The sequence below is a fragment of the Triticum urartu genome, chromosome 5A, assembly GCF_056163025.1.
Source record: "Triticum urartu cultivar PI428250 chromosome 5A, HENAU_Tu73, whole genome shotgun sequence".
Classification (NCBI taxonomy): domain Eukaryota; kingdom Viridiplantae; phylum Streptophyta; class Magnoliopsida; order Poales; family Poaceae; genus Triticum; species Triticum urartu.
Window position 1 is genome coordinate 501,370,910 of NC_141877.1, and position 8,168 is coordinate 501,379,077.

At 46.7% G+C, this 8,168-nt stretch overlaps 1 pseudogene; it reads left to right on the forward strand.

Annotated features, from left to right (window-relative positions):
- Nucleotides 1–6,863: 6,863 nt before the first annotated feature.
- LOC147972276 (transcription factor MYC2-like) lies at nucleotides 6,864–7,940 on the forward strand (annotated as a pseudogene).
- Nucleotides 7,941–8,168: the final 228 nt, after the last annotated feature.

Consider the following 8,168-nt stretch of genomic DNA (forward strand, 5'->3'; position numbering starts at 1 on the left):
ACGTGTTTCCTCTGGCCAATGACAATTTTACACATGGAAAATCCTCATAGGTCTGGGCTGTTAACGGGTTATCGGATCCAAAACCGACCCGATAGCTTAACGACGATCCGTTACGGTGGATGCCACGTGTTGGTCACCCTTGACGAAAGCACTTCGATGACGCGCGATTTATCGTCATGGAAGTGGACACTTCCGTGATGATAATTTTGGTAATGTCATGGACGATAGCACAGGTATGACTATCTTGATTCTGTCATAAATTTGTCATGGATATACATGCATGACAGAAAATGTGACCTACTGTGACAAACACGTATCATCACGGAAGTGTCTTTTTTTGTAGTGATGGGTGCTGGCGAAAGGCCAAAACTTTTACTCCACGGGTGGGTAGGTTATGCATCGTTTAGAGGAGAATAATCAAAGTTATCCTTCTTTAACGCATTTTAGGGATCAGTTGGACATGCTCTTATATGTAGAAAGACATGCATGTGGTTGAAATGATAGCATTGTCATGAAGTTTTTTAGAATTTAATTGAAATTTTGGAGGATTAGAATCCTTAAAAAATCTATGTTGATCCTTCAATTCTTAGACAAAATCATGTAGCAATTTTTCCTTTTTCCAATAAAGGGCATTTTTCATTGACTTAAAATATAGCATCAAGCAGATACAAAACATGATAAGTACCGTCCGGCTTCTCCATAATTAAGATGCACACATCAAACAAAAACAAATTAAAAGAAGATAAAAAAGGCGACATATCCGCAACAGTAGGATCATATAGGACCGACACTATGTCTATGTCGAAGGAGGTGGTGCACCAATCCGAAGATTATGCTGCCACCCATGCTGGGTGAAGACCTCATTGGCCACCCGGCCCGTTCCAACCACGTACACACTTCCTTGAACAACGGTTGATACTTGATTCGGTGTAGCGTAGACCACGTATGAAGTGCGTACTGCGAAAAATAACCTGCAAAGGATAGGTGTTTTTGCTCTCGGAAATCAAATCATTTCTATATAACCAGAGTGCCCATAAAAAGGCATATGCTCCCACCCGGATTAGTGTTTTGAACCTATTTAAAATTTCATCCAACCTACGACCAAAAATATTGGCAACACTTGTGTGTATAGCAATTTGTCCTAAGCTTTTCTTTGCACTCACATTTGTTACTCCCTTCAACCTACATTTGAACTGAATATGAGGGGTGTTTAGTCAGCTCAGATTGTTTGAGACCCTGTTTGAGGAGCCTGTCTGAGTTTCTCTTTCGTGACCGGCCAGTGATCGAGCCGTTCGTCCAGACGTTTAAGACGAGTTTGAGGCATCCAGTCATAGATGCTTTAAAACCCTAGGAGTATGTACTGTTCTGTACATAAATCGCTGTCCGGGCCGCATGACCGAGTAAAGCCGAGAACGGACGCACGTAGCTAATACTCCTAGCTAGCTTAGTTAGGTGAAAAGTATGTGCCGTGTTGGTCTGGTGTTTTGGCACGTGACTAGTCAAAAAGAGCAGCTATGCCGTGAAATCGAGTGAGACTTGCATCGATCTCACCGCCGGGATGATTGCTGCACGGTTAACTCAGCTGAGCTAACCTGCGGGAAACTGAAACCCATGGCCTTGCGTAACCTCATCCGTCTACCAGCCATCTAATCGATCGGACGTACGTACGTGTAGATTTGGCGTGGCGCGCATCATCCGTCTTTCTCCGGATCGTCACGCGTTGCTTATCTCAAGTTCCCAAGTGGTACGACTTGACTATGATCGTCTTATGAGGGAAGCTGGATATGACGTGCGTTTGCCAGCGCGGGCCGGCACGTCGGAGGCTAGCTAGCTTCGCTCGAACACCTTGCTCGTTTCGGCATGGTAATTGGCACAAGTACTCCCTCCGGTTCTTTTTACTCTATATATAAGAATTGTCTGAAGTCAAACTTTGAGAAGTTTGACTATATTTATATGAAAAAATATCAACATCTATCATACTAAAGTTATACAATATGAAATTTTAAGTCTTGATGCATAAACTGGTATTGATTTCACATTATGAATGTTGATATGTTTTTTTTATAAAGTTAATCAAACTTTACAAGACTTCATTTAAGACAAATTTTATATGTGAACTAAAAAAGACCAGAGGAGTACTTTCAGAAAAGGGCAAAGGTAAAGCGAAAAGGCTTGCTCCTCAAGACCCACGTCGCACTCGATCGATTTACCCTGTGCGGCCACATTTCAGAGCCGGTAGGTCACACGGATGGTTTGATGATGCAATATTCAGGGAAACTTTTTGCAGTGTGCAGCCATTAAATTAGGAATAAAGAGAACATTGACGTCGAGCGAACCGAGCAGATGAATGTGTTTCCTGGGTGGAACGTGTTCACCATTTGATTTGGCTAAGCTATTTTGGAGTTGCATCATGTCGTGGCTGGGTGTTAACTGCACCACTTCGTCGTTTGTTGAGCTTCGAGCCGCAGCGAATCAGCGGACGGGCCTGAATAGGTGCTTGCTTATTTCTGTTTGGTTTTGCTGGGATGTGCTATAGGAGCAAATTTACTCTTGATCATATCTTTCGTACTAACATGCCGACTGTTTGTACAAATTGTCTTCATTTCGTCAGCAGTGAACATTATTGACTAAGGAGTCTGGCCGAGATGCAATGCAGCTTGCATGCTGATCTCTAAAGTGCGGATCATGGCCTCATCCCTTTCCCAGCAAGATCAAGTTGCTCCTCCATGATATTCAAGCTTGCTTCGGTTGTTGCTAGTTTACATTTTGGTCGTTGGTAGTGGGTAGTTGGCATGCGCGCCTCTTATTTGTGTAAACTGTTGACATTTTTCTTTGCCTCCCAGTTGGGACGCCCGAACTCTTGTTCTTTTTGGTGCTTGTCTGAATTCTGCCTGGTGGCTTTATTTATATAGTCGGGCGCATGTTTTTTCTCTAAAAAAAATAGTCCAAGACTTGATATGAATGATCGTATTTTTCTTAACTATGAGCCATCTGTGGTGACTTCCTCAATTTGAGGATCCACCAACTCAGTCTCTCCGAACTGCGAAGTGTGTGGATGCTTTCATAGATGTGAGTATGTGTGTGTATGTGAGTATATATGGTTGTACTATGTTACTAAAAAAACATTGACATAGATATGCATTTCTTAAGGAAAAGAAATTAGTTTCTCCTTCCTAGCATTGCTATCAGTTGGGATAATGAAAAACCGAGAAAATGAATAAACTGAGCTCTTGAACTAAAATAATTTATCATCTGTCAACATCTAAGTCGACCAAGAGTTCTTATATATAAGTCAATCATAAATTCATAACATTGTCCATGTAATCTTGATTTTTTTCATATCCGCGGGTATCAGCATGGAGTTATATATTGGACTGCTCAGTGCATTAGCCTTTTCTTTTGATGGATGACCAGTGCATCAACTTAATTATATACTCCCTCTGTTCCCTAATATAAGATCTTTTACCTTTTTCTTGATTCATATGTTTGTAGACACGTTTTAGTATGTATGCTCACTCATTTTAGTATGTATAGAGTCAATGTTTTAAAACAACTAAAAGGTCCTATATTAGGAAACAGAGGGATTACACATACAAAAAATCACTTAGGTGACTAAGGCCAACGGGCCTTTGCCGTGGACGGACCATAGCTTGATTTGTCCCGCAATGTCGTAGTCCTCTTCCCTTTCTACTTCTCCTCCCCTCTGGGTGCCCCAGCTGCGTTATGTAGGCATCAATGCATGTTTGCTATTAGTAACTTGCTTAAACATGGCAAACGCGTTAGCCAATTTTCTTTGGTGAGGGTGGGGCAGCGTGGAGCTCTGAGGCCGACGGGGTTAGCTGCATCCCCGTCTCGGGTGAACTCGAGGCTTCAATGAGGTCGAGACAGGGATGTCGCAGCCACGACGTTCTCGATGAGAGCAACTGGGGGGGGGGGGGCTTGACTTTCGGGGAGCAGGGTGGGCTATGGGTACCGGAGAAGAAGGATGGTGATGGTGGGGGAAGGGTTAGAGGGAATGTCGTGGTGGTGGCAACGTGGCGGAGTCAACAACAAGAACATGGTGTAACAATAAGGCATGTGCAGAGTGCCGCAGACCATTGGTGGCGTTAGCTGGCGGTTCAGTCGGCACCAATCAATGGGTCGAACGAAGAGGGGGCTAAAGAACGAAGAAGGTTGGACGACCGTTGGATGAAAATTTAATGGTCCAGCCAAACCGACCGAGTCCCAATTAGTTTTTAACCAACATCTACATTTTTTTAGGCAAACTCGCAAGGCTTTATTCAACCGTCACACAATTTACAGGGACGAATAAAAGGTCTCCGGGGTGATGTAACCAAACATGGCCGCCAACCCTGAGTGTCCATGTTGTGCTAGTTTGTGAGCCTCGGTATTTGAGGTTCTAAATTCATGCCTAAAGATACAAGAATTAAAAGACGTAGCCTGAGCCAATGGGCAATTGCTCCTTAGGATGCCGCTATCCCTCCCTTGTTAGCTTGCACTGCCTTCTTGCAATCTGAGTCCACTCGAATTCTCTGAGAATATAGAACGTCTGACAATGCTAGTGCTTCTCTAATCGCCATGGCTGTGAGAACTTCAGGTTCATCAATATTTTTGAAGACAACCACAGATGCTCCCTGAAAAATTCCTGAGAAATCGTGGCACATAGCTCCTACAACTCCATCCCCTCCTGCACAGAATTGATGCATCCACATGTATCTTCGAGTGATCCTCCGGCGGTGACCAACAAGGGGGCGCCGCTGCAATTCGGGACCTCGGCTTGTTCAAACCATCATCTACATAGGGCATGTTCTGAACTCCTACTAACTCTCCCAACTCCAAAAATCCAGCTTCCCAATCCATTTTCTCACTCCACACGGCGATTCATGTCCTTTCGGCAGCGGAAACAGCTACTCTGTCGCCACTTTGGGCTGGTAGCGGCATATTGGGCTGGATGGAAATCGTCCCATGGACCAAGCATGCAGCCCAAGAAAGGAGAGATGTGTTTTTATAGGAGGAAAGAGCCATGAGCCAGTTTTCACTAGGAAAGAGGGGAGGAGAGAGATTAAATGAAACGTTTTGTTCACTTCATGGTCGCAAACCATGTAATTTTAGCCAACTCCATGTTTTGGAGGATTCCCTGAAGCTGCTATTTCCCAACTTCTCAACTCCACGCTTATTACGCTAGGATTCAGGGATTCAGCACAGCTTCTCAAAGCTAACTTCTCGAGCTAGAATTGTTCGGCTCCGCTCCGCAGATGGAGTTTGTGAAGCATGGAGCTGGAGGACTTCATAAGAGGCCCATAGTAGGAGCCATCTATTTGTGGTGCAAACATACTGCAAGCATTCGCAAATTATTTCCGATTTCCCCGTCGCCGTACGGCCCGGTACCTTTTCCCGGTCGCCGTACGTGCTTGCATGGCCCGTGTCTGTAGCAGGCAGATCGAACTAGGCCCTGCATGCATCCCTTGGGAGAAAGGTCAATAGGTCACACGTACGTAAGGCTAGCTAGTCGCTGCATTTGTCTAGAAAAAAGCTAGTTGCTGCATGCATGGCTTGGGAGAAAGGTCAATAGGTCACATGACCGAGGCTGACCCTTCCATTTACTCGTGTTTTTCAATGATTTGGCTTGGATAATGGGGCGCATATAAATGCAGGTGCAGTCCATTTTCACGCGAGTATAGTTCAGGGCTGGGTTTTAACATGGTGTGTATGATCTCGACTCAGATTTTTTTAGCAAAAATCACATCATTTACGTTTTAGAAAGTTATGATACTGTATTCATGTGGGGAATGGATATATATCCTCGCAAAAAAATAAAAAAATAAAAAAGGAGAATGGATATATATAAGGTTTTGTTTTTTCGATAATCATGTCGAGCATGGATATAGGTATGTGCATGTAAATAGCAAATTGGTCGAAGCACAGTGCAAGTCACAAAAACTTGTGTTGATACAAAATGGTTATGTTTTAAGTTTCAAAATGCATGATATTTTTCCTACTCATAAATGGTTATGTATAAGTTTCAAAATTAACTTGCACCTATATACTTGCATTCATCCTCTACATGCATGATTTCTGTAGTTTTAAAAACTTAAATAATGTGTTTTATGTTAAAATTCTTGGTCAAGATCATTTCCCACAGGAAAGAAAAATCTCTTGGTGGGTCGTTTCCTTCCTAAACCTAGGCGGCTAGGGAAAACTCTCCCATCCAGACTTCAATGGTGAGCCCGTGGATTCGCCTCCCCTCTATATGCCGCTTTGGTGGCCGGTGGAGAGAGGGGATTTCCGGTGGCTTCGCCCCGGTTAGTAGTTTAGGTTAGGCTTTTTAGTCCTCGCAGGTGCCGTGCTCAAGCGGATGGCGATATTTTTTCTTATAGTTTGTCCTTCGGGCTCCAATCCTCCTCGAATCCGTCTGTCTGGACGTAGTCGACGGAGCTCCAACATAGATTCCTGTCGCCTCCTTAAACCGATGAGGTTAGGGTTTCTCATCATGTGACGAGGTTTGGTGTCACGTGGTGAGGTTTAGTGACTAATCCCTCCGTCCAATAATATAAGATGTTTTTTGACACTACACTAGTGTCAAAAAACGTCTTATATTATGGGACGGCTGATTAGTGACTACACAACTGCTAGGTAACCTAATTGTCATCTATTGGTTCCTACAAGATCTCAAGCCCAGGCCCACACGGACATGTTTTTTACGGGGCAAAGATAAATCGAAAACGACAGAGACCATTTCCGTGACATAAACGTATATGCGAGGTCTCAACCGCAAATGAGCCACCGGTATAAATACATGGCCATAGTGCAAGTGGAACTACAGGCACCGCATCTCCACTTGCGAGTTCAAGGAGCGACGCGTACGCATTTGCTGCCGGGCATGGACGACGAGCTGCTCTCCCCGTGCTCCTCCTTCTTCCAGGTCTCTCCGCCGTCCGGCCAGTTCGAGCATCAACACCACCAGTTTACGAGTTCGCCTCCTGCGAGGTCCCGGAGCAATGGCTTCTCGGAGACGTCGTCGTGCCGGCCAAGAGCGAGGACGCGGGGGACCTGTGGCCCGCGGGGTCCCTGCTCTCGCCGGACTCCGATCTCTCCGAGCTGCCGGCGCCGAGCCTCCCTGCGTCCACGGAGTCGACGCCACGTCCGGCGGCGAAGCGGCGGGGGAGGAAGCCGAGGCCCCGCCCCGAGGGCCCCACCGTCAGCCACGTGGAGGCGGAGCGGCAGCGCCGCGACAAGCTGAACCGCCGCTTCTGCGACCTCCGCGCCGCCGTGCCCACCGTATCACGCATGGACAAGGCCTCCCTGCTCGCCGACGCCGCCGCATACATCGCCGAGCTGCGCGCCCGCGTGGCCCGGCTCGAGTACGAGAGCAAGCAGGCGGCCGCCGCGAGGTGGGACACTAACTCGGCCTCCCTTGGCGGTGGCGGCGCCTCCTTCCAGAACTTTCTAGCCGGTGACGAGACGGTGGAGATGCGGATGGTGGGGCGAGACGCCGCCGCAGTGCGCGTGACAACGGCCGCGGGGTCCGCCCCTCACGCGCCGGCGCGGCTGATGAGCGCGCTCCGGTCGCTGGAGCTGCAGGTGCAGCACGCGTGCGTGAGCCGCGTGCAGGGCGCGACAGTGCAGGACGTCGTGGTGGACGTGCCCGCCGCGCTGCAGCCCGATGACGGCGCCGCCCTCCGCTCCGCGCTGCACCAGCGGCTACGGCTACGCGACAGCGCCTAGGGATAGAGCCTAGAGCTCCCCTAAGTTATCTCGTGAGCACGTACATCACGAGACAACTCCCGCATACGATGGATGCCATGCATGGTAAATCTGGCGCCTTTGCTGCGTGTCGTCCATGCAATAAATTCCAATACCCATATATACCCATTGTGAATAGTGACCAGTTAAAAGCTTGTTTGTATCTATACTTACGGATTGAGTATATGTATGCACGTGTGTTACTAGTGTTATGTGCTTGTTAAACTATTGTGTAATATATACATGCATACATGTCCTGTATGATACCTTAATTAGTACTTGTATTGGTGTATCTTGCGCTCCTAGAGATGAATCATGAATGTTTGGTTCAAGAGAACGAGCTTATCAGCGGACGATCAATCTAATGGGCTCTCTATAATCCAATAAATCGATGGTACGCTTGTTTTGTTATTAGAAAGCTAGGG